General features: G+C 51.2%; 1 protein-coding gene across 1 annotated transcript in view; it reads right to left on the reverse strand.

Annotated features, from left to right (window-relative positions):
- Positions 1-21727, reverse strand: part of jarid2b (jumonji and AT-rich interaction domain containing 2b) — a 69088-nt gene extending 47361 nt beyond the window's left edge. The window contains exons 1-2 of the mRNA XM_088405121.1: positions 21660-21727; positions 1329-1389 (exon numbers count right to left, since the gene is read on the reverse strand). The gene's annotated coding sequence lies outside the window, so the exon portion shown is untranslated. The remainder of the gene's footprint in view (positions 1-1328; positions 1390-21659) is intronic.
- Positions 21728-22571: the final 844 nt, after the last annotated feature.

The following is a 22571-nucleotide window of genomic DNA, read 5'->3' on the forward strand; positions in this document are numbered from 1 at the left end:
GGAATTTTTGCAAATGGTTCAAAACCTCCCCCTAAAATCTTTCACGTCGCTGCCACCCAAACAAAGGTCCAAAACAACACAATTGCGATTTGTTATCCATCTTCGGTTACAAGCTCGTAAAGTTTACGATGAATTTGTGTGGCCAGAAAAAAACATTTCCATTTACTTCCTTTTTTTGGGGCTCGTCCAAGGGGCTTGTAGATTTAAAAGTGCTATTTGGACACTCGTGCAAACGGCAAAGCCAACAAATTTAGGTGCGTGTGCGTGCGCGTGTGTGCGTGTGTGTGTGTGTGTGTGCGTGTGTGTGTGTGGTGGAGACGGCCAGGAATTGATTAGAGCTTTCACTCTCAATGTGCTTAATTGCCCAGTGAGGCTTAGCAGACGGTGCTGGCTAGATTGATGTCCGATAGCCGAGGGGAGGGGGAGCCGTGCGTGTGTGTGCGTGCGCGCGTGCGTGCGCGCGCGCGCGCGAGGAGGCCGGGCCGGTTCCGGCAGCCTTGATAAGGGGCCAAGAATTAATGTCGAAAGATGGAATGCTTAAACGTCTCACGCGGCGGTGGACTGATAAGCCAAGAGGAGTTTTTCAAGCGAGATGGAATAATTGAATTAAAAAAAAAAAAAGGGAAAAATAGAATCATCATCTTTGATGCTCACGTTGTTTTCCACCGAGTCAGCATAAATTGCGGAGACAAAAGATGAATTACGTAAATATAAACATGACTTTTTCAACATGGCAAAAATCAATCAATCACTCCATATAACGTAGCCATGTAAAAACAGAAATTCCCGATATTTAGAATTTCATTTCACATTTCTAACCAACAAACTTTTTATGACTTTTTTGTAATGTGTTTTTAGCATATGACGCAGGTCGTAGAAATGTGGAGGGTGGGCCACAAATGGGCCCCGGGCCGTAGCTCGGACACCCCCGACGGCGAGGCATAACGAATCGCCGTCGAACTAAAACGTTTGGTGACTTTGGCTTTTATTCGGCGGTGGTTGGCGGCCATCTTGCCGACGACCCTCAAAAAAGCGGGCTAACTTTTCATTCCTTCAATAGCGCCCTCATTTGTGGGCTTGTGAGATTTGGAGTGGCGCCTGGAGGCTTCGACCATGGATTTTCCTTTCTTTTTCCTTTCTTTTTTTTCGGGCCTCCGCAGGGGGAGGCCTCCCAAGTGTCCCGGGGGGGCGCAGGAGGTGCCCCGAGATGACCCGTGCGGAAGGCAAACGCGCAGGCGTGTGAAGATCACAGCCGCCGTCCCATTTGCCGGCGCCGCCCCGGGGCGCGGCTTGCGTTTGGCTAACGAGGCGCCCATCGCAACTCTTACCTGGCGGCGCTGCGCAGGTTTGCTCGCCCCCCGCCTCTTCGCCGGCTTCTTCACTCCATTTCTGCAAAGACATATTGAAAACATGTACCGGATTTTTCCAACGACAAGGCACGCCGGATTCTAAAAGGCAACAACATATGAACAGAAAATGTCTTTTGTCATAGGGAGACGAATTATAGGACGCAGGTCAGATATTCGCATTGAAAAACGGCAGATGGAAGTTTTTTACGTTTGAGGTTTATTTGAACGTTTATTCAGTCACATTTTCGTCATATCCTCAACATTACACAGAGACAGTCTGGATTTTTAGAATACCGCACCAACACAACTGTAACACGGCCGTTTGCGTTCACTAGCGGAAAGTGCCCACCGGTTGAAGGTAAAATAGTTCAAACTCAAAATTGAGTTCAAACTCAAAATGGATACCGTATGCGTTTACTGGAGGAGAGTGGTGAGTAAAACAGCAGTTCAAATTCAAAATCAATACTTGGATAGCATCTTCTTCTCGCTCTCTTGACTTTTTTCAAGCTTGCGTGTCCCCCTGAGAATCAGCCTATACATTTACGTCCACTGCAGCGGACGTTTCCGGTCCCCGTCTTCGGACTCACTGTCGCTAGCTGAGGAAGCCTAACGAGAGGTTAAAAAAAACCCACCCGCCGGCGGCTGAGCTACTGCTACGCTAACGTGAGGATCGCACTCGTCGATGTGGCGCACGCCGGGGAAAAAAAACGTACGCTTATTCCGCGTCCCTCAACTGCAAATCAAAGGCGAGCAGACGATCAAGCAAAAAGCGAGCTGCGCTTCCGGGCAGCCTATTAGCCGCCAGACGTACGCAGCTAAATTACGGCGCGCGCCCGCGAGGGATATGCAAATGAGCGGGACCTCCCGCGTGACTTACCTTGCTTTTTATCATGCAAAACATGTCAAGCGGGGGGGGGGGGCTTTTGGCAGCAGGTTATCATGGTTGTGTTCTTGTCAGTTTGTTTTGTCACCAACTCAAGCGGTGTCGGAAGAAAGTTCTGGGCGGGTGCGCGCGTTTGGAGTGCAACGCAGTCAAGTTATATCACCGACGGGGGGAAAAAGCTCGCGCGGTGGCGTCCCGGCGCATCTTTGTGCGGGACCACCCAGACGGCCCCCCCCCGCCTCGCCCTGCCGAGCTCCAGCTGTTCCCCTGCTGTGGCTCCAGTTTGCGTTACTTTGTTTCCGCAGCCCCCCCCACCCCCACCCCGCCCCCCCAACTTTCTTTCTCCGCTTTCCTCACGACGAAGAAGAAGAATCGGGCCGGCTTTTTGTGTCTCGCGCAGGTGTCCTGGCTTATTCAGCCCGGGGGCCCCGCCCCCTCCCACCCTCCCCCACCTGCGGCAGGTCCTGACCCACACGAGTGACGCAGATAGAACCGCTCAGCCCGGACCGGTCCGGGCGTCCGGGACTTCCTCGGAAAGGGGTTCGGCAGACCCGGGCCCGACGTACGCCGTGTCGCTAAATGACGGCCCAAATGTTACAAAGACATTCTGGTCCTGTATTTGATCTGTGTGTATATCCCGTAATTCCCCAAATATGCAACGCAAATGTAAGTTTGCGTGTGCCGGCTTCAGGTTCCAATGTATTTGCTCTTAATTTGAAAAGAAAGAAAAAAATGCTTCTGTCATGGCATGGAAAAGCATGAAATGACATTTGCTGATAGAAACCTTTTCAAAATCTGCCGTACCGCCGATTTAAATGTTGCAGCGACAACGTGTTTGCGGCCATAGCCGGATGCTCGGGTCCCATATTAAAATCCCGAATCGGCTCTCACTCAAGCATCGTGTATTAAAAAAACGAAAAAAAAAAAGAAAATCAATTTTCCACTCAGGCAAAGCGCATCACGTGTGTTAATCCCGTCTTGTTATCTAGCACATCAAAGCCAATTTATCCCAATTTAACATCGGTTCTCGGCTCGGCCAAGAGGAAAAGCACCGGCGTACCAATTAATGACCCCCCCCCCCTCCCCAACCCCACCCACGCGTCCCCCTCCCCCCGCTGCCATCTTTATTCAAATGAACCTCGCCGCTCCTGCAAAAATGAGTTTGTTCCCTCCCGAAACGATGCAAGCACGCTTCATTTAAATAAAAAACAAAAGAAAAAAAAACACCCTCGTCGCCAATGTTATGCATTATGACTTTCAGTGTGCAACTTCCTGCGGACATAGGCCTTTAGCGCCGCCCTAGTGGCTCCCTGTAGTTTTTTCAAAAATGTATAAAAATGGAAAAAGATTGTGGTATTATGTTTTGTTGTCGTTTTAATACGGTTTACAAACGCGCCTCAAACAAGTTTTCCAGTGCTTTCAAAATGTATAGTATAAATACTGTAATTCCCCAAATAAGATGCACCCTTATTCTTGGCGTCAAATTCTGGTATTTTCTGTTACAGTGCACGAGACGCAGCATCTCTTAGGCAACGATGTCAAATCAATGTCAAAACAGAACGAATCTCACCTTTTGAAAAGGCTTCGTATTTTCTTGCGTTCAGCGACCGCTCTCGACTGAAGCCGCACCTTCCTTCCGCGCTAGAAAAGGCAATATCAGCAGCGGCCAGAGGCGGCGCCGAAAAACTAAGCTCGAGCCCGACAAAGCACAAAAGGGGCGACTAAATCCGTTCCGAAACATCATCATATCGTTTGCGGACAGGTACGGGGTCGCGGAGCGGCGCTTAGGGGCCTCTCCTCTAACTGGGTCGGACCGCTCGCTAACGGGCTCAGCTAACGCGCGTCGGCCGCAACAGGTACTTGCCGCTAAGGGCTAACCGAAGTCCACCGGTTAACAGTAATTATTATGAGAGAATACGGCCAATATCCAAATGCACTTTTGTGCCTCATAACTGGGCGTTACGTGGCCGCCGGCTTCATCGGGCACCCGGCGCCGTCCCCGCTACCGCTAACCCGTCCCGGCCTTCCTCTCTGCGCTCTCCCGCTCTCGACACGGAACATCCATTTCAAGCGCATGAAATATGGAGCGGCTCCTCATGAATTGTTTACGAGACGGCGGGGCCCGCCGGGGACGCCGTTGCGCGTTAATATATGTCCCGGGTCGTCCCGAGCGCCCCTCTCATCAGACGGCCAGAGCGCTCGAAAGCCTGTTTTGCGCAAAGACCCTGCAAAAAAAGAAAAAGGTTTCACGCCGCAACGCGGGCGGCATCCCGCAATGACGTCACATCAGTGGCTCGTATAAAAAAAAATAATATTCATTTCAATTTTAGACAAAGCTGTGAGCCATAACACTATAATAAACTGTTGTTTATATCGCTATATACTTACTTTTGTTCATGTTAAAAAGGATACAGGTTTCGGTAGACTTGTACAATTTTTACAGATAGTGATCTTATTTATAGTCAGCGTGTGTTTGTGGGTGGGGGGGGGGGGGCGCAAAAAGTTTTCTCTTTCCTAGAAGGGGCTTGGCAAAAAAGAAGTGAGAAGCACTAGGTTAAAGGATGAACTAAATCAGTTCTAGAACATCATTATTTTGGATGCGGTTTATGCGGCGCAGTACCGGCCGATCCATGGACCGGTACTGGGCCGCGGACCAACGCTTGGGGACCCCTCAAGGGTTCAAGTCGGCATAGTCCCTGCCCATCTTCGACGTCTACGGCCGTCATCGGCAGTGAACTAGAATCGGGACTGTATCATTGGCTCCTCCAAAGTCTCGGGACTTGATTTGACTGTTAAGAAAAAAAGTGATGGAGATTTTCCACCAACAAGTGGCACCTCCACGCGTTTGGACAACGGAAACATGGTCCCAATTAGAGATAAGCGGGAGGCAGGTAAATTGGGTGATGCGCGCGGAGGCGGACGGATTTTTCTCTTTCATCCTTTGCGATTGATGGCGAGGTTTAGGAGCGGGCGTCGGAGCGGCGCGGCGCGGAGAGGAGAGGAGAGGAGAGGAGAGCGTCGGGAGGCCCGCCGAGCCAAAGTGCTTGACTGCGGCCGGCGCGCTCATAGCGGAGCACTTGGGAGCGCGCCGCTTGAAATACCGTGCCCATATATTATTCATTTCTTCCCCTCGTGCCCGCCGCGCCATTAGCGTACGTCGGCCAGCGGCGGGCCGCGGAGAATAGCCGCGACGCGCCTTCGTCCCCGCGTGGCACTTTTACGCAAGATGCTAATGTACAGTAGCGGTACGCGTTCGCTCGTATATTTGGGGAAAAATATCGCCGAAGACATCTACAAAGTAGATGTGTGCGCGTGTGCGTCTGTAAACAGACAAGTGCGACGGGGGCATCAGGAGAGATCGTTTTTTTTTTCTTGTCTGTGGGCTCGTGATAGCCATGTTTCCACCACAAGCACCAAGTACTCCCTTTCGCACCCTCACACACACACAATTGCAAACGGCTATACTCGCGAGGACTGCCGAACGCCCGATCTCAAACAAAATCCAATTCAAAGCTATCCTCTAAAACAGCGGTTCTCAAAGTGGGGTTTGGGGACCCTCGGGGGTGCGACCGCCTGGGTTCATTCATTTCTGAAATTGTGAATGTATTCACGACTTCAATAAAGCAACCAGCGGGACCTTTGCCGTCTACTTAGCCGCGGAAGCGTGTGCAAGACCGTCCGAAAAAACCTTTGAGAAGCCCTGCTCTAAAAGCAAGTCTTGACCAAAATGTCCGCAGGAGTAAAAGAGGTCCCCATAAAGACAGCAAAACCTGACATTTGGTCCGCCAACACACACACAGCTGCCAATAAGAGATTAGCCTTCCTTCCGAGGGGCGCGGCCATCCGGCCGCCCGCGGTCCAATCGGGCGTGACGGGCGGCCGGCCGGATCCCGGCGCGCGGACAGGCGGCGGGGGCCGGACGGGGGCCGGACGGGGGAGGGCGCCGCGTGACGGGACCAACTGTCCCCGCACGTGCCCAGCCGAGGGGCCGCACAAAAGCGCGAGGCCGAACTTCCCGTTCGGCGGGCACGCCGAGCACCTTTTCACCTTGTCGCAGAAAGACGCTAGCGTATTTTCCCGCACTCTCAGGCGCACCTTCCATGAACGGCCTATTCGAAAAGCGTTTTCATATATCGTGCCCGGAATCACGTTTGGAATTAAGTGCAGCACCAACACATTTTCAACGGACACGCTCGGATTGTTCGACTACTGCGCCGACACAACAGTGACACGCCTGATCGCCTTTGCTCGTGGAGAGCGCTCCTTGGTGGCACGTAAAACTGCAGTTCAAACGCAAAAGCAATTTTTGGAGAGAATCTTTTTCGTCTCGCTTTATTTACCGGGAGATTGCCCCCAAGTCGCCAGTAAAAAAAAAATAAACAAATAAAATGCAAATACGCTATCGGAACTGAATTTTCAGTACACCGAATTTTAACACAGCGCATGAACAAAACAAATGATCTTTTGATAGAAAGTTGGGAAAAAAAAGTCAGTGAGGTTCAGCACATGCGGAAGGCACCATGTTGTTATTGCAGCGCCTTGATGTGATTTAGCGCTATTGTTCTCCTGGACAAAAGCGCCATGTGTGGGGGATCGGTCGCCAAAGGCCCGCATGCGCTGACGTCGCTGCTTTTCGGATGGATTTGGAAACGTGCTGTTACAAGTCGCGACATCATGCCCAAGTATGTTTTTTGTTAGCAAAAAAACAAAACAAAACAAAACTTGAAGCCTTGTGGTTGGGTGGGCGACGAGATGTGCCAATCGAGGATTTCTCTGACACATGTGCTAATAAGCAGAGGTTTTTTTTCAAACTCGGAGAATGTAGTTTGTGTGGGAGTAATTAGGTTCTGAGTTAGCAAGGGAGCTGAAGCTGCTGACATTTTGTTGAAAACCATTTATTTGTAACAGAAAGGAATATTGTACACCATCTTGGCTGGGTTCCGCGTGAAAACTTGCTAAAGACGGCTACGGGTCTCCCGTCGTCCCAGAAACTGCCCGTTGGACGCCGTTTTTGAGGAACAATTTAATCAGCGAAGCGATATGGAGGATCATAGTCCACTTTTGCTGAGTTCTGCGTGAAAACAGTTACTTAGAAGGCTACGGTTCCGGCCATCCCAGAAAGACGCTGTCGTCTGCTTTTTGAGGAACAATTTACCCGGTCGTGAGGCGGAAGGGAAGATCATATATTACCTCAGCTGGGTTCTGCGTGAAAAGTTACAGAGAAGGCCACGTCACGGAAACTGCCCGTTTGGCGCTGTCGGCCGCTCGCGACAAAGGCGCAGTGCTTCATGAGGAACAATTTAACCACTCGTGAAGCAGAAAGGTACATCGTATACTACCTCGGCTGGGTTCTGCGTGAAATGTTACTTAGACTGCTACAATTCCCCAGCCCGTTTGACGCTGCCGTCTGTTTGCATCAAAGGCACAGTACTTTTTCAAGAACAATTTAATCGATCACAAAGCGGAAAGGAAGATCCCATACCGCCATTGCCGGGTTCTGCGCGAAAAGTTCCTTTGACGGCTACGGTTCCCCGGCCGTCCCGGGAATCGCCGCGTGACGCCGCGGTCTGCCGGCGACAAAGGCAAAGTGCTTTTTAAGGAGGCGGAGGACGGACTGGACAATACCGTGCGCCGCCATTGAAATTCAAATGGCGGCTTTTTTTGCGGAGGGCCGGCCGCGACCGGGCCCCTTTGGCGCCGTTTATTAGCGCGGGCGAGTTCCTTGGAAAATTCCGGACAAAAGCCGGCGAGCGGCTTCTCCACACTTCTCCCGACGCTTCCTCGAGCGCGGCGCTAATTACATGTGGCGCGATACACAAGGCTCTAATTGTGGCGGGGCTATAAATAGAGCTGCCGCTTGTGAAAGTGTCACGTCGGCGGCGTTGTCGTGACAATCCGTCTATTAGCTCCCCTTTGTTTCTCCCCAAAAGAATAGACTCACTATAAATATTAGCCGGTTTGACACAGATTGTTGACGTCTGGGCTCTCACAATCTTCTCGCGCCTGTCCAAATCGCTCTACACGAAAAGGCGTGTTAGGCAAACGTTTCAAGGCAATTTTTGTTCCCAAGAGCTTTGCTGGATTCCAGGGGGACCTAAAGGGAAAGCTGTTGATTGGAAACGGTGACAAAATGTACGAAAAATAACCCGCCCATAATCTGAGCGGGATTTGGATCGGGGCGAATTTGAGGATTCGCCTGAAAGCAAAACGGCCGACTCGTCGCTCATTTGTCAGCACAAATCCCATCGACTGACGTCGAACCCGTACGCGCCCCGATTTTAAGGTGCGATGGCGGAGGGGTGGGCTGAACCGTTGATGCGCTTCGGTAGATACCGCCCAGGGGCGGAGCTACCCGGTGGCAAGGGGTGGACATTTTTCAGCTATTTTTACAAACACACAAGCATTCTTAGACCCAAGATACTGTGTCACAAACTGCCGCGATTCCTCAAACGTAAGACGCAAAATACGGGAGCGTCCTATGAACGCTACCTTGAAAGTGACATTTTCATGCATTCGACACGAAGGAGCAGCACCGCGCCATTGGCTTGCAGAAAAAAAATGTTTCAAAAAGAGGCTTTTCTCATGCTGAAGTTGGCACGCAGGAAGCTAGTGCGTGGCGTCTGGTGCGCGGCGGCGGCGAGGCTGGTCAGCTCCTAATGATAGCTTTGCCCTGGGCCACAGACTAAATCGGGGCTCGCTGGGTAAACCCACTCGGTCCCACCACTTAACCCGCGCTCTCCCTGTCAAACTCCCCCCGCCGCACGCCGCCGTCGCTAAACATCGCCGCGCATTCATATGCAAATTGGACGGGATGGCCCCGCCGCCGCCGCCCTTTGATTCCGGGCTCTCTGGAAATAACCAGTGGGGAGGAAAAAAAAAAAAAAAAACCTCCCTGTTACAGAAAATGTAATTACCGGGTCGGCCCGACTCAAACGGGACTTCAAAAGGGCACCTCGTCGTCCGACGGACGCGCTAACAAATCCAAAGCGTGTCATTCACTTCAAAGCCGGACATCTAGGGGGGAAATAAAAGGTTGCTTTGTGTGACGGAACATTTGGGGGCACGCCGGGGCTCGGTGCTGAGCCCATTCCCGCTCTCTCGCTCAACGGTCATCGAAAGAGATCCGACCGTACTTAGCCTTCGGCTTGCCTCTCGTTTTTCTATTTATGCCCAAGATTGCGCGCACATTGTACAAAACTGAACTCAAAGCGAAGATAACGCAAGGTAGCAATACGTTGCTGCGTGTTCAACTCGATTTGCTCCTCGTGGATTGGAACCGACTAACTGACCGAAAGCCAACGAACGGCAAAAAGACAAATTCCCAACAAACTACCTTTTTAACTAAAGCGCTACAGTCTGGCCGGCCCGGTAACGCATTAGCCAACTGATCGACGAAGCGGCTAACGGGGCAGCCAAGCCGTCCGCGACGTGACCAGCAAACCGAGCGCTAACTAACTTGACTGCGGCCACAAATCAACAAAGCTTGTAACTGGCAAACTCATTGGCCGATCATAATATTGTTGAATCCAAATCCAGTTGTTAGCACAACAAAAAAAATAAGGACAGTTGACTAAAGAAAAGAGGGGCGCAGGAGAAGGTAAGGAAATGACGGCAAGTGTTTTGTGTCCCGTCTTTGTCGGCCGGCGTGTGTTTGCGCGCGCGTGCGTGCGTGCGATGGAAGCCCCCAAAGTTGGCCCCGTGACAAGTGCGCCCCCCCCCCTGTGAGTACCCCCCCAACCTCTTCACAGAGGAGAAAAGGCGAGCCGGGGAAAGAAAGGGAAGAATGGAGCGAGCGGGGAAGGAGGGAGAGTCCAGCTGTAGGCCGCACAATGCCATCGGGAGCTTGGCAGCGGCTCAAAGGCGCCCCGGGCCGCCGCCTCCCGCTGACCCCCCCCAAACCCCCAAAACCCCACCGCCCCCGTCGTCCGTCCCCGACGAATGAAAAGCCGAGGAAGGAAGGGCCGGCGTGGACCGGAGCGGAGCGGAGCGGAGTGGGGTGGGGGGCGGATTAGGAACGGCCGGCTTAATCCTGATGATTACACCCAAAATAAATACAAGCCATTTGCACACACGCGCCGGCCGGCAGCCAAAAGGTGGAACCTTGTCAAATGCTAACTTACAATTATTCATCACCTTCATAACTAGCTAGCGGGCTAACTAAGTCGATCCGATGGCGTCGCGACCCGAGGATCTCCGCCGGGACCCGGTTTGCGCGCTGCGGCGCCTCGCCGACGGCATCCTTATCCGTCCATGGACAACTAGCGGGCTGAGCAGCACACCAAAAAAAAAATCAAATAAAAAAACCCTTTCGACGCCCGACTAAAAAAATGGAGCGATTGACTTTTCGCGGCCAAGGTCGACGCTGTGACGTTTGATCCCCGGACCCCGACACAAAAGCTGGCTGAGTCAGCACACTTTGGAGCTGGTAAAAATAGTCCAGTGGAACATGCTGTACTTGCGCACATCTGCACTTTTTCTTTTTTAGCGGCGCGTGAAAGGGAATACCCCGGGACAACCCCCGCATTCCATCACACCGCATCCGATCGCCACGTCAAACCGGACCCTCCTGCGGCCCGGAGAAAATCAGGGACGGCTTCTGCGCCGACGCCCGCTTTTCCTCCATCGATTTCGCTTCTTTGCATTTTGGCCTAAAGAAAAACATTGCGTGAAATTTTCAAAATACGTGCGATGCGTTTTCCCCAAAGCGGAGAGTTGTTGTTTTCCCACAAATATGAATTGAGGATTTCTACAAAAACAACTCCCTTACGGGAACAGTGTCTGAGATTGACTGTTTTTCATTAAAAAGGAATAAATGAAAGAGTAAATTTCAAAAACGAATGTGTTCCTAATGTCCAACAGTATGTTTGAAATATAATCCTAGGTCTAATGAAATGATCATGAAATGATATTACATGGAGGCGGCCATGTTTGTTAGAGCTACTGGTGATATAGCTCTAACATTACAATTCTAGCTAATGGTAAATGCAGCACCTCCCGCCGTCCGTAATGAAAAACGGTCCAAATGTTACACACTGTGTATTCCTATTGAAATCGAACAAGAGTTGCGTCCCGTGCCAGCATGGGTCCGAAAAGCAAAAGTGTGATGGAAGATACAGTATCGGTGTCTTTCTTTACCAGCAAAGCACACTTGACAAAGCCTCAACCATAGCCACAAATGTCCTCTTTGTCCTTTTTGCGGCGTTGGGCTCGCTCCCGATACAGACGACCCACTTTCCAAGGGATCCATCCGCGCGAGGGAGAAAGAACGGAGAAGCGCGTCGTCACCGCGCTAATTAGCCAAGGCAATTAGCCACGCGCTTGTTTTCCCTGGACGTTTTGACTTCACCGCAAGTGGGAGACGGAGGACGCTCCCCGACGTGGAAGAGCGTTTGTTCAAGGTGACACGGGAAGACGGGCCGCATCCCGCCCGCCCCGTGCCTATTTGTTCCACTATTATTATTAGATGCATTCAATTAGATGTGCATAGATACAGTATGCTACATACACTACACTCTGACTTTTCTATTCCCCGCTTCCACGTTCCGACATGAAAAACCAAGCGCAGGTCGGTCCTTCGGGGTAGGCGGAGCTTATCGGATTGGATGTTAAATCAAAGCGCCCGCTGCGGAAAACAAAAATGTAAAAAAAAAAGTTGACAAGCTCTTCCATATATTTGCCTTGTTTGTTGTCAAGCTGCTGTGAGCGGCATGAAATATTCATGATTGTCTTTTCTGTCGACTGCATGTTGATAAGATGGCGTCGTCGCGCGGGTGACGCGCAAACACACACGCACGCACAGGCGGCAACGGGCAGACAATGCGTGAGCGTTAAGTCATTGAACGGAAAGAAAGAAAATGCAAACGAGAGGAGTGCGAGAGAAAATCGCACGGAAATGACGTGACGTGACGGCGTTACGTATTCTGTTCAGCCTTCTAAATTGTTGGAATATTTCAACATTTTTTAACGTCATAACTTATCAGATATTTCATCTTACTTTTTGATCTTATTTGTGTATTTTTTGTACGTTATGTATTTGCGTGTGTGTATTACGGAAGAGTAGAATGTTCTTTTCGAATGAAGAGCAAACGAATTGGAGCACGGAGCAACTTATTGCCAAATTGCGTTGTACGTCTTTGTTTTGTCAGGTTTGACGCAGGTGCCCGTTGTCATCGGCAACGCGGGATTTGGGCCCTTTTCTTTTCCAAATCCTCCCCGTCGGCCAATTAGGAAAGGCCGCCCGGCGTATCTTTGGCCGACTCATTAATCGCGCCTAATTATTTCATTTTGGATTGATCCGTCCGCGCTGCGGCGGCGCACCCCCTCCGCCTCCCCCCTCGCCGCGGCGTCCCGCTCCTCCCGGGTTGATCAAAGGGAGCCGTTTTAATTGGAGCTTTTGGCAGGCTAATTGTTCCCTCTGTTGTAAATCAGTCGTCGTTTAGCGTATCTGCGTCGTCGCCGGGCGGATTCCTCCGTCCTTTCGTCCCCTGAATATATGGCGCGGCAAAAGTATTTCAAGCAACCTTGAGACTCCCGGCAAAGTCGGCGCGCACCCCTTTCTCCCTTGCCCGGATCCCGGTCATAAAAAGTAACCCAAGACGCCGTCGGCCGGGCTTTGCGCCGAAAGGTTAGCCGCGTCCGCTAAGCCGGACGTGGGCGGCGAGGCCAACAAAGTTGAGCGGCGGACTTCCCAGACGCCTTTCCATACGCGGGCGGCCGCGACAGCTGGCGCGCGTGCCGTCTGAAGAGCGGCCATCAATCGGCCAGCAAACTGCTCCGTGGATTTCATCGCAATTTGATCAAACGCGGGCAACGATTTCTCAGAAAATTGTTCGGGTGGTCTGAAATGTTTCTGGTTTATATAAAGATTTTTTTATTTCAGGTATTTAGATTTTTTTCACTTTCAGACTAACCTGTGACCTGATTAAAAGTTAACATTTGTTGAAAGTTGATTGATATTGATTTTTTTTCTTTAAATATTGTTAAAACATATTTTATAAGCTATAGATCCTGTGTTTTTTTCATTCATGGAGGAGTCTTTGGAAAAATAAGTCACAAGCACTGGCTTACATCAATGAAAAATTCAAACTGTCCAGAAAAAAATGAAAAGTTAATCCATAAAATATATCATATTGCTCGACCGGTTGATTTTCGGGCAAGAATTTTCGATCTTTGATGCGATATCCCGCATGCGGACGCGGGAGAAAAAAAGCGTGGGTCCGGCTCTTCCGCTTGAGGTTTTGGGGCTCGGCGTATTTGGGGATGTTGGGGGTGCGGCCCCTCCCTTGGGGTCCCCTCACAAAAGCTGTGAAATTGAATGCGGCCGCTGTCGGCGGGACAATGCGGGCGCCGCGCGCACTGATGGACGCTCGGGGGCAGCTGCCGGACAAAAAAAAAAAAAAAATGGAGTCGAACAAAACAATTTCTGAATGTGTTTTTTTGGAAGTTAGTAAAGGTGTCGTCACGTTTGTTGTCACGTCACCAAAATTGTCAGAAAAAGCTCAAACGAAAGTGCTTCGCATTTACCACACGTGGTTCAGGCCCACTGCGGCTTCTCGCTAAATATGTCAACAAATCTTCATCGCGTGAGTGAAACCTGGGAAAAATGCCCGTTACCTGACACTAACAATTAGGGGTGTTGGCTCAAAAAATATCAATTCGGATAAGAATTTACTACGATTCTGAATCGATTTCAAAATTGCTTTTAAAATTGACAGCTAGCTTGCAAAAGCAGCGGTCGGGATCCACAAGTTGTTTTTCTGGGAAAAAGGCACGCTTGTTTCCAATTGCAAAAGTCAAATATTTGTCCTTTTGTCATCGTGTCTGGCAAAGTAGCGTGATGATTCTTTGCACATCTTTGGATCGAAGTCATCGTTAGTTCAAATCGTTCCGAAAACGGAATCCGAGACCCAAAAATCGGAACGGAATCGAGCGGTGAAACCACTAGTTCCGTCGGCGATGCCGTCCCAAACGTTGATTTTGTTTGATTGTTTTGCGTTGCTACTTGGCTCCATTCATTTTTCCACTGAGTCATTGAGGTCAAAGGTCAAGTCACGCAAGTGACGCTAATGCGCTCTATTAGCCCTAGGCCATGCGATCGCCGATGGGTGCCGGGCTGCATTTCAAATGCAAATGCGGCCTTTGCCCCCACCCCCTCTTCAATTTCCTCACCAAAGGGGAAAAAAAAAAAAAAAAAACTTTACTCAGGGGCAAAGCTTGTAGGAAAAAAACGAAAAGTGTGAGCCTCCGCAAAACGGATGTCCTCAGACTTCGGATCGGCGAGCGGCTCAAAGATGAGAGGATGAGACGGGGTCCGGAGGTAGGCTCGCGAGCCAAGATTCAAGCTTCCTTCCAACAGAGGGCGGGGCTTCGGGGCGGCCGCGGGGGGCACAAGTTCCAAGAGTGACTTGGCGGTTCAAACGAGCGCTTCCAGACAGGGTTCGGATTTCAGGCTGGGGCTTCTGATAAAGGCTTCCATCTTAAATTCAACAGCAGTAAACCGGGATTAGGGTCTCCAAAAAAAAGGGAAATTGAAATCATTTCCCCGACGGAACGTAAATAACAGCCGCGCTTGTCGAGGGAGGGGAGGAAACTGCGTGTGACGTCGCGCCGAGGCGGCTGACGTGCGCCCGCGGTCGCCATAGCGACACAGTCATCATTTATCACAGGCATGTGGCTAATATGCCGACAAGCGCTTTGACCCCGCGCCGACTATATTGCAGTTGTATTGTGTGATAATCCCCCCCCCCTTTTCCCCACGTGCGCACACACACACACACTCACACACACACACACACACACACACACAGAAGCGCATGTAATTGCCTCATTGACGATGCATTAGAAATGCGGTGTTTAAGTAATCATGACAGATCAGATCGGGATAACATTTCAATTAGCTCGTGGCGCTCTTATCTTTCGCCGCCCGCGTAGGTTCCAATGAAATGGGCGCGGGGGCTTGAGAGCAACAGCTGCTCACGTATGGATCTTATACGTACGCCCAAGGAATTGTCCCCGAAAGGTACACGTTGAAAAAGTCGAGCGTGGCTAGCCTTGTTTTCAGCGTTCCTAGCCGGCACTTTTCAAAGCGGCGGGGACGCGTCCTCGGAGGAGACAAGCCCGGAGCGCCACGGCTCGGCCCAAGACGGCGGCCTCGCAACCGGGAGCCGGCTGGGCTTCAACACAACAGCTGGCGCGCCGTGCCACCCCCGCCCGCCCGCCCGCCCGCCCGCGGCCCCCCGCTGTTTTCTCTCCAACGCGGCCCCGGCTTCTTTTGGGGCCGGCCCGGCCCCCCGCCGGCGCATCGTGCTGCTTTTACGCTTGACTTGCCGCGGCTTTTGTCCACTGACTGAGAGGGCCTTGTGTTTTGTTTTGCTTTGGCTTTTTTTTTTTTTTTTTCCCTTTTCTGGGAGCGGCGCAGCTCGCCGGCTCTGCTTTGCCGTTATTCTTAGGCCAGATCTTTGGGGAAAATTCAAGCCCCGAAGCCCACTTCGTGTAGCAAGACGGAATTTGCTGTCGTGAGGAGAGCCAGAAAACAAGCCGTGTCCAAAAAGACGCAGGAAGTCAGCCATTTTGGTTTGAAGCGGCTATTTTAAGAACATAATAGACGGACGGGCCTCTAGATTGATGCTCGAGAGTAGTTTTTCTTAGCAACGCAAAATTTGGTAGACGCGTCTATCGGGAAGAGCCCTTGGAGGAAGTCTCCAGAAACTAAAAAGACAAGTTTTGGGGAGTGAATGAGTCCAAGCGTGCACTTCAAACCATTGACAAACAGGAAGTGGGGCGAGACCGCTGTCATTGACAAAGACATTGGCGAGACGCAGACGTTTAACTGCAAAGGGAAGCGGAAGGAAACGTGTGTGATGGGCCTCTGCCGCCCAAACTAATTGTTCTTTGCTGGCCCTAACCTGCTCCCATAAAAGTTTGACTCATGTTTAGAAAAAGGAAGAAAAAGATGTGTCTTGTATTTAGCAAAGCGCAAAATCTCTTATTAGTCATCTTTCTACAAAAGCCAACTTTAAAAAAGATTTCTTGGAAAAGGCGACTAACAGTTTGCCGCCGTGTATGTGGCCATCTAGTGCTCGGCGTGGCCCCCTAGTGGTCTGGCATGCGCTAACAACAGAGCTGGAATGTTTGTGTGTTTTGTGGCTGTCCCCGTTTGATTGCAGCGAGGGCGAGGGAGCGTAAAGAGCAACAAGCCAAATCAACCCCCTGAAGTGTTGGGGGGAGGGTTTTTTTTTTCCTTTCTTTTTCATCGCCCCCCTTTGTGGCGTAATCAAAGGGAGTGACGCTCCGACTGCAACTCCTACCGCCACCAGGAGCTAATGGCTAATCAAACAGGAAGCTTGCAGGACCCCCCCCGCCCCAAGTGCCTCTCCTTCTGTTTGGCCGCCCCGCACTATCATTTTCTCCGTGTGACGCCTTCAAGTGCTCGTCCATTAAATGCATTTTTTTTCCTGTTCTAATTTTGCGAGTTTTGCCACGATCCTTGGAGGAGATTTGGGACCCCCCCCCCCCCCCTCCCCCAACACCTACCCAAAGCCCTCTGCTTTGTGGAGAGCCAGAGGCCAGAGGTGAAGGTTTAAAGGCTCTCCAGCCCGCCCCCAGAGCTCTTTTGAAATGCCACATCCCATCAAGTCCCGCCGAGCACCGGGCGGAACAATCCAAAGTCCTCCAAAACTTTGAGTGGCCCGGCTAGCCGCGAAGTCGGCCAGCCAAAGGCCGAGCTGCACTGTATTTGTTTACGGTGTACGGTAGACCCCCTCAAAAAAATCTAATTTAAAAATCCCACCGTCCCATACCGATCAATCCAAACCCCAAAAGCGAGCTCCGGCCGCCATCTGCATCCCATTAAGGCCCGCCAGAGGACAAGTTTAGCGGAGGCGCAGAATCGAAGGTATTATTTCATAACAACGCACTCCATAAAGGCGACGTTATGAACACAGCAGGAGCACATAAAAGTCTATTGGCTACGAGAGTTCAATCGGCCACAGGAACACGTGTGCCTTTTGCGCATCGCTTTGCACGCCGACTTCGAACCATGGCATTTTCTCAACTCGTATGAAAAGGGATGATGAAATCTGTTTCCTCCGCGCGCATCGCAAAAGAAGCAAAACACTGAATTCTTCAAAAAACGAAAGCCTATGAAATCACGGGTGCCGAACTCCAGTCCTCGAGGGCCGGCATCCCGCATGTTTTCGAACCTTCTCTCTCAAACGCGACCTATTCCGACGATTGGGATCATTTTCAAGCTGATAATCTAATCGTCTGTGTACTAACTCAATCATCGCCTTCAAATGTTCTTTTTCATGATTATTTTTATTTATTTGTTACTTTTGGTGGCTCGTTGCAAAGTTTCCAAAAGCAGGGGAAAAAAGTGGAGGAAGGGGCTGATCGTTCCACCCTGGAGGGGCGCTCACGTGAAGTTGGGCGTCAGGAACTTGCGAATCCCTGCTCTCCCGGTCTTCGCCTTTGCTTTTATGCGGCCATTCCAAAAAAGCGTTCACTTTTCCTCATCTAAAGGAAGCATTTGAAAGGCTCCCAGCTTTTCGAATGATCGGTCTCTGTTAAAAAGCCGTCTGAAACTCTGACGGCCAGATGGGCCCCGAGCAGGAGTCGGGGTCGGCGGGTTCCGGACGACGTGACCTCAATCAGCGCCGAAGGGTGGGAGGGACCCTCCCAAAAAGCTAAAACTATCCAGATGAGCACCTCTGACCTCGGCCCAGCGCCCCCGCCGACTGGCGAGTGAAGTCGAAGTCGCCTCCGGCTTAGGGAGACCCAACACCTCCATTATGGGGCCGGGGAGCGGGGAGCGGGGAGAGGATTAGACCCCCCCGGACCACTGATACGCTGGCACTCCCTTCCGTCCCGCTTCCCCTTCCTAACAAGCAATAAAGCTTGTCGTGCCTCGATAACTCGTGCAGACGGGGAGCCGAGTCTCGGACGCGCTTTGGCTTGGCCGCAAACATAAAAGCCGAGCCCACGGCCCGCGCTCGGAGCCAAACGCAACAATTAAAATGCCGCCGCCGCCGCCGCCGCGCGTCTGCCTGATGAAGTCCAAACAAACGGCCAAATGTACCTGGTACCTGTCAGAAAGCGCAAAGTGGCCAGTGGCCATGAAGAGCGCGGACCGGGACGGGCTTTTCTGAGCAAGGTGGACTCGGCGTTAACCGTCTCGGGTCCCCGAGAGGCGAGCGCCGGATGGATGGTTGGCGCCGGCCAGAGGGGCGAGCGTATCAACTGGCGCCGCGCTCTCCCGCGTCGTGGTCTGCGGCCCGCTAGGACGGGGCGCTTTGAGTCGGGAGACGCGGAATATGGACTTAATGGCGGCGCTTCCAGAGAGCTAGCAAAGCGCCGGGGGGGATAACCCTGTGTCAACAACCGCTGAGAACTACATCTGCTTGGGCTTCTTGAGTCAAAGCAGAACTTTCCATAAAAGCGGACGGGGCGGGAACGAATCGGGTTAATCGGCAAAGTTCCGGAAAAGGCCGCACGCGGATGGATCCGCGGGCAAAACCCCGACCGACAGACGGCGAGAAAGCGGGTAGACCCAAGTCTAGTGAGAACCGTCACGGAACCTGGAAGTCTACGGGAAATCCAAATGTCCTTCCGGATCTTCTGGAGACTCCCAAGATGAAAAATGGGGATGTAAAATTGGCACCGACCGTGTAGGGGACCGAAAAGATAGTTATTTATCTTATAAAGAGAATGATTTTTTCTCCAAGTGGCCTCTGAGCTCAAATGAATTTGACATCCCCGTTCTACAGGAAAAAACAAAAGCGGTGAACCCAGACAACCCGCCATACATTACGGCTTCCCGCGGGACCCGAGTGGAAGAACATCAGCCGTCGCGACGTTATTGCGGTGACAGCATACCACGCACTTGTAAATCGATGTAAATGTCCCCACATAAAAAAGAAAAAAAAAAAAGAATCCAGCAAGGGAAGGGGGGCTGAGCTCCCCGTAAGCATGTTTGGCGCACATGTGCTTCCCGCACACACAGACGCGCTCTATGTCAACTGAAAATCCCTGCCAGTAGTCAAGCCCTCATATTTTTATTACGTATACCGCAGGCCGGAGAGTGAAGACGGCAGAAAAGTGGGGGGGGGGGCGTTTGCCCGAGCGCGGCGCGAAACCGCAGGAATGCTCGGGAGCAGAAAGGGGTCCCGGAACGTGGCGTGAAAGAAGCCGCTTGATTTCCTCCGGAATCTTCAGTCCCGATTGGCGGATTGAAGCCCGGGCCCGATCAGGGAGCTCGGCGCCAAAGACGCCCTAGCGCTGGCGCCGGAGACTTAGAAGGAGAGCGTCGCAAACGAGGCCCGCAATTAGCCCGCAATTAGCGGCATCAGCGTATCCGAAAGCGTCGCAAACAGCTAAAGCGCAGCTCGCCTATTAGCGGCGAAAGATAACACGTGCGGCTAATGTACGGCGACATCCATTTTACATGAGTTGACCTGACCGCCCGGCGCCTTTCAAGGTTGCTGCAAAATTAATTAGGCCGCTGTCTTACGGGGTTAATCATTTTCACCCCTCCCGCTTTGGCGCGCGCTAGCCGTGTTTGCCTTAAACACACACGCACGCACGCACGCGCACGCACGCACGCACAGGCCTGCCGTTCTTGTCAAGTGCCTCCTGGAAGCGGGTGCGCTTCCCAAGCCGCGAGGGGCTCGTCTCAAATCGTCTTTCCCCATTGAAATCCGCGCTCGCCTTGAAAATGTTCAAAACGCCTCCTGCCACGTTCTGCGCACGGCATCAGAGATGCCTTTGGAAATATTTGTACGTTTTATAGCGTCAAAAAATGAATTAAACTTACAGAAAACATCATTGTCACTTTTTCAAACACTAACCCCCAATTTCGTACGGATTTCCATGCATTATTTGATTGATGCTTAAATTTCCTATCATGAAAAATAGAGAAAGACAACTTGTCAACTGCATCTTAAAAATGTTGATAAGCATGTGGCAAAACGAGCACATTTTGGGGAAAATCTGTTGAGCTTTGTGCAATTTACCGTTAATACGTAAATCACGATGTTCCGATTCAAATATTATATTTGAAACAATATTGACAGAAATTTGCAAAGAAAATTTGCCACTTTTATATAGTGCTCGAATCTTGCCAAGAATTGTTGATGGATAGCAAAAGCAATCTAATGAAAAGGCTTTTTTTTTAGAAGGGGGGGTACGAGACCCCCACTAAGACAATTCCCACTGACTTCCCTTGTTTCCCTCTCTGCCGGCTGCGAGGATCCATCATTAAAAATCAATATGGCCGCCATTTGTGCGAGCGCGCGACGAAGGACGCGCGGCGCTAAGCCCCGCGAGTCACATGCGCTTTGTCAGCGGGCGAAAAGAGGTAGCGGGGGGGCTGCAAGGTGTGCCTGCCTCAAGGAGGCGGGGGGGGGGGGGGGGGGGGGGGGGGGGGCATTGTTGCCAAGGTCTCCATGGCGATGACGCTAGTTAGCTAGCTAGCGCTCAGAGGCCCCGCGGGAGAGTGACAATTCCAGAGAGCTGGCAGCTCAGCGGCCGCGCTGCATTAATGACATTTTTCACACCTTTTGCACACGCGCACACGCACACGCACACACTTGAATTGGCTGTGTGCGCGCATGTGTGTGAAACTCTATAAGCTACAATTTGTCACCCTGAATGCGAGCGAAAAATCTTTCATAGGAGAACACACGATAAAAATAAATCAAATCCATCCATTTATCCAATTTAGTGTCCAAATACCGTGCATTTTTGTTGTTGTTGCGGGAAACAGGCACGGGGAGAGCATGTAAACTCCACAAGGAAAAGTTGGGGCCGGAAACAAATTCAGCTATTGGAACGATTATTCAGTGGGTGTGGATTTCCAAACGCGGGGCTGTGTTAGGCTTTTTTCCAATTCAAAGAGGTGAAATGTGATCAAAAATCAATTTTCCTGTCCTGCAATTGAACGCCGGCGAGTTGCCGGGCTGCCCGACGTTCTTTTCCCCCATTGCGTCAAAGCTCCTCTTTTGGGGGTTTTGTATTTTTGCGGGTAGCGCTAATAGCGGGCGCTCCTCACGCCGGAGAGGAGCAAAGGCCAGAGTTCGGAGTGCAAAGGCCGAGCCCTTATCGCCGCGGTAACCACGCGGCCGAGGGGGGCTCCGCGGAGTCACCGCGTGAAACTGTATCGCGGGGGAGCGCGTGGAAAAAGTCGACACACCCTTGCGGAAAATCAAGATCAATCGTTTCCAAACCTTTGCCACCGTTAATGTGACCTTTGACCTGCGCAAGCCAACATAAACAAGCAAGATAATGCGGTTGCACGGGTGCGCGCGCCCTCTTGCGGCGGGATGTGGGTATGATGATGTCATCAACGCGATGGGAATTACGGCGCAAGGATTTTGTATGGGGGGGTGACTTTTTCTTCTCATAAAGCGTGAGGCTCAACATGAGTGGCTTACCTTCTAACACGGCTGTTTTGCTGGCAACAACAACAACACACTCCTCCACCTTCACCCCTGTGGTCCTGGCCATCCATCAACCAGACCCCCCCCCCCCCCTCCAGGCCGGGAGACGTGCGGGGATCTGCAAAGAAAGACAAAGAAAGGAGTGACCACGTTGATAGCTTCAACACTCTCTTTACTCTCTCTCAAACACACACGGAGTGGAAATGAAATAAACGTCAAAATCGGAAAGGGCAACCGCTTGCACGCGCAAATATGCATTCTTACACATCACACACACACTTGGGGAAGCTTATTAAACAGCAGCTGATTAAATCTGCGCATTTCTAAACCACAATCATTTTTAGTTGTCTTTGTAATAATAGAAATAGGTATAGAAATGTCATGTTAGACATATGTGATGGTTTTTTTCTCACAAAATGAGGCTTGTGTCTGCAAAAATGAAAGTTGAGATTTTGAAATTTTCTGATTAAACCGTTAATTCAAAAAAAGTACGGCCCGCGGGCCGGTTTTGGCCCGCAAAAACGTTGAATGCGGTCCGCGAGGCGATTTTGTCAAGTATAAAAGGGAGCTGAATTTTTTAATGAATGAAAAAACTTTATGATGAATAGTAATGTTCATATTTCATGATTGATAGTGATGGACTTCATGACGCCTTCAACATATCCCAATTTTCATGATATCAATCTTTTGTATTAATGACGGCTTCCTCGGCACTTTCCGCCCGTCTGACACGTCCGCCAGACTCGTTAATGTTTAATGCTCACTCAGGAAGCAGACAGAGCCCGTCGCCATTACGCGAGCGCGCGCACACACACCAGGCCTCCTCCATTCCCCTGGCAACGCCATCCTCATTACCGGGCCAAGAGGTGACCTCTGACCCTCCGCCGGACCAGATGGCTGGTGTTT

Source organism: Hippichthys cyanospilos, chromosome 21, assembly GCF_059441005.1.
Source record: "Hippichthys cyanospilos isolate Australia breed blue-spotted pipefish chromosome 21, RoL_Hcya_1.0, whole genome shotgun sequence".
Classification (NCBI taxonomy): Eukaryota; Metazoa; Chordata; class Actinopteri; order Syngnathiformes; family Syngnathidae; genus Hippichthys; species Hippichthys cyanospilos.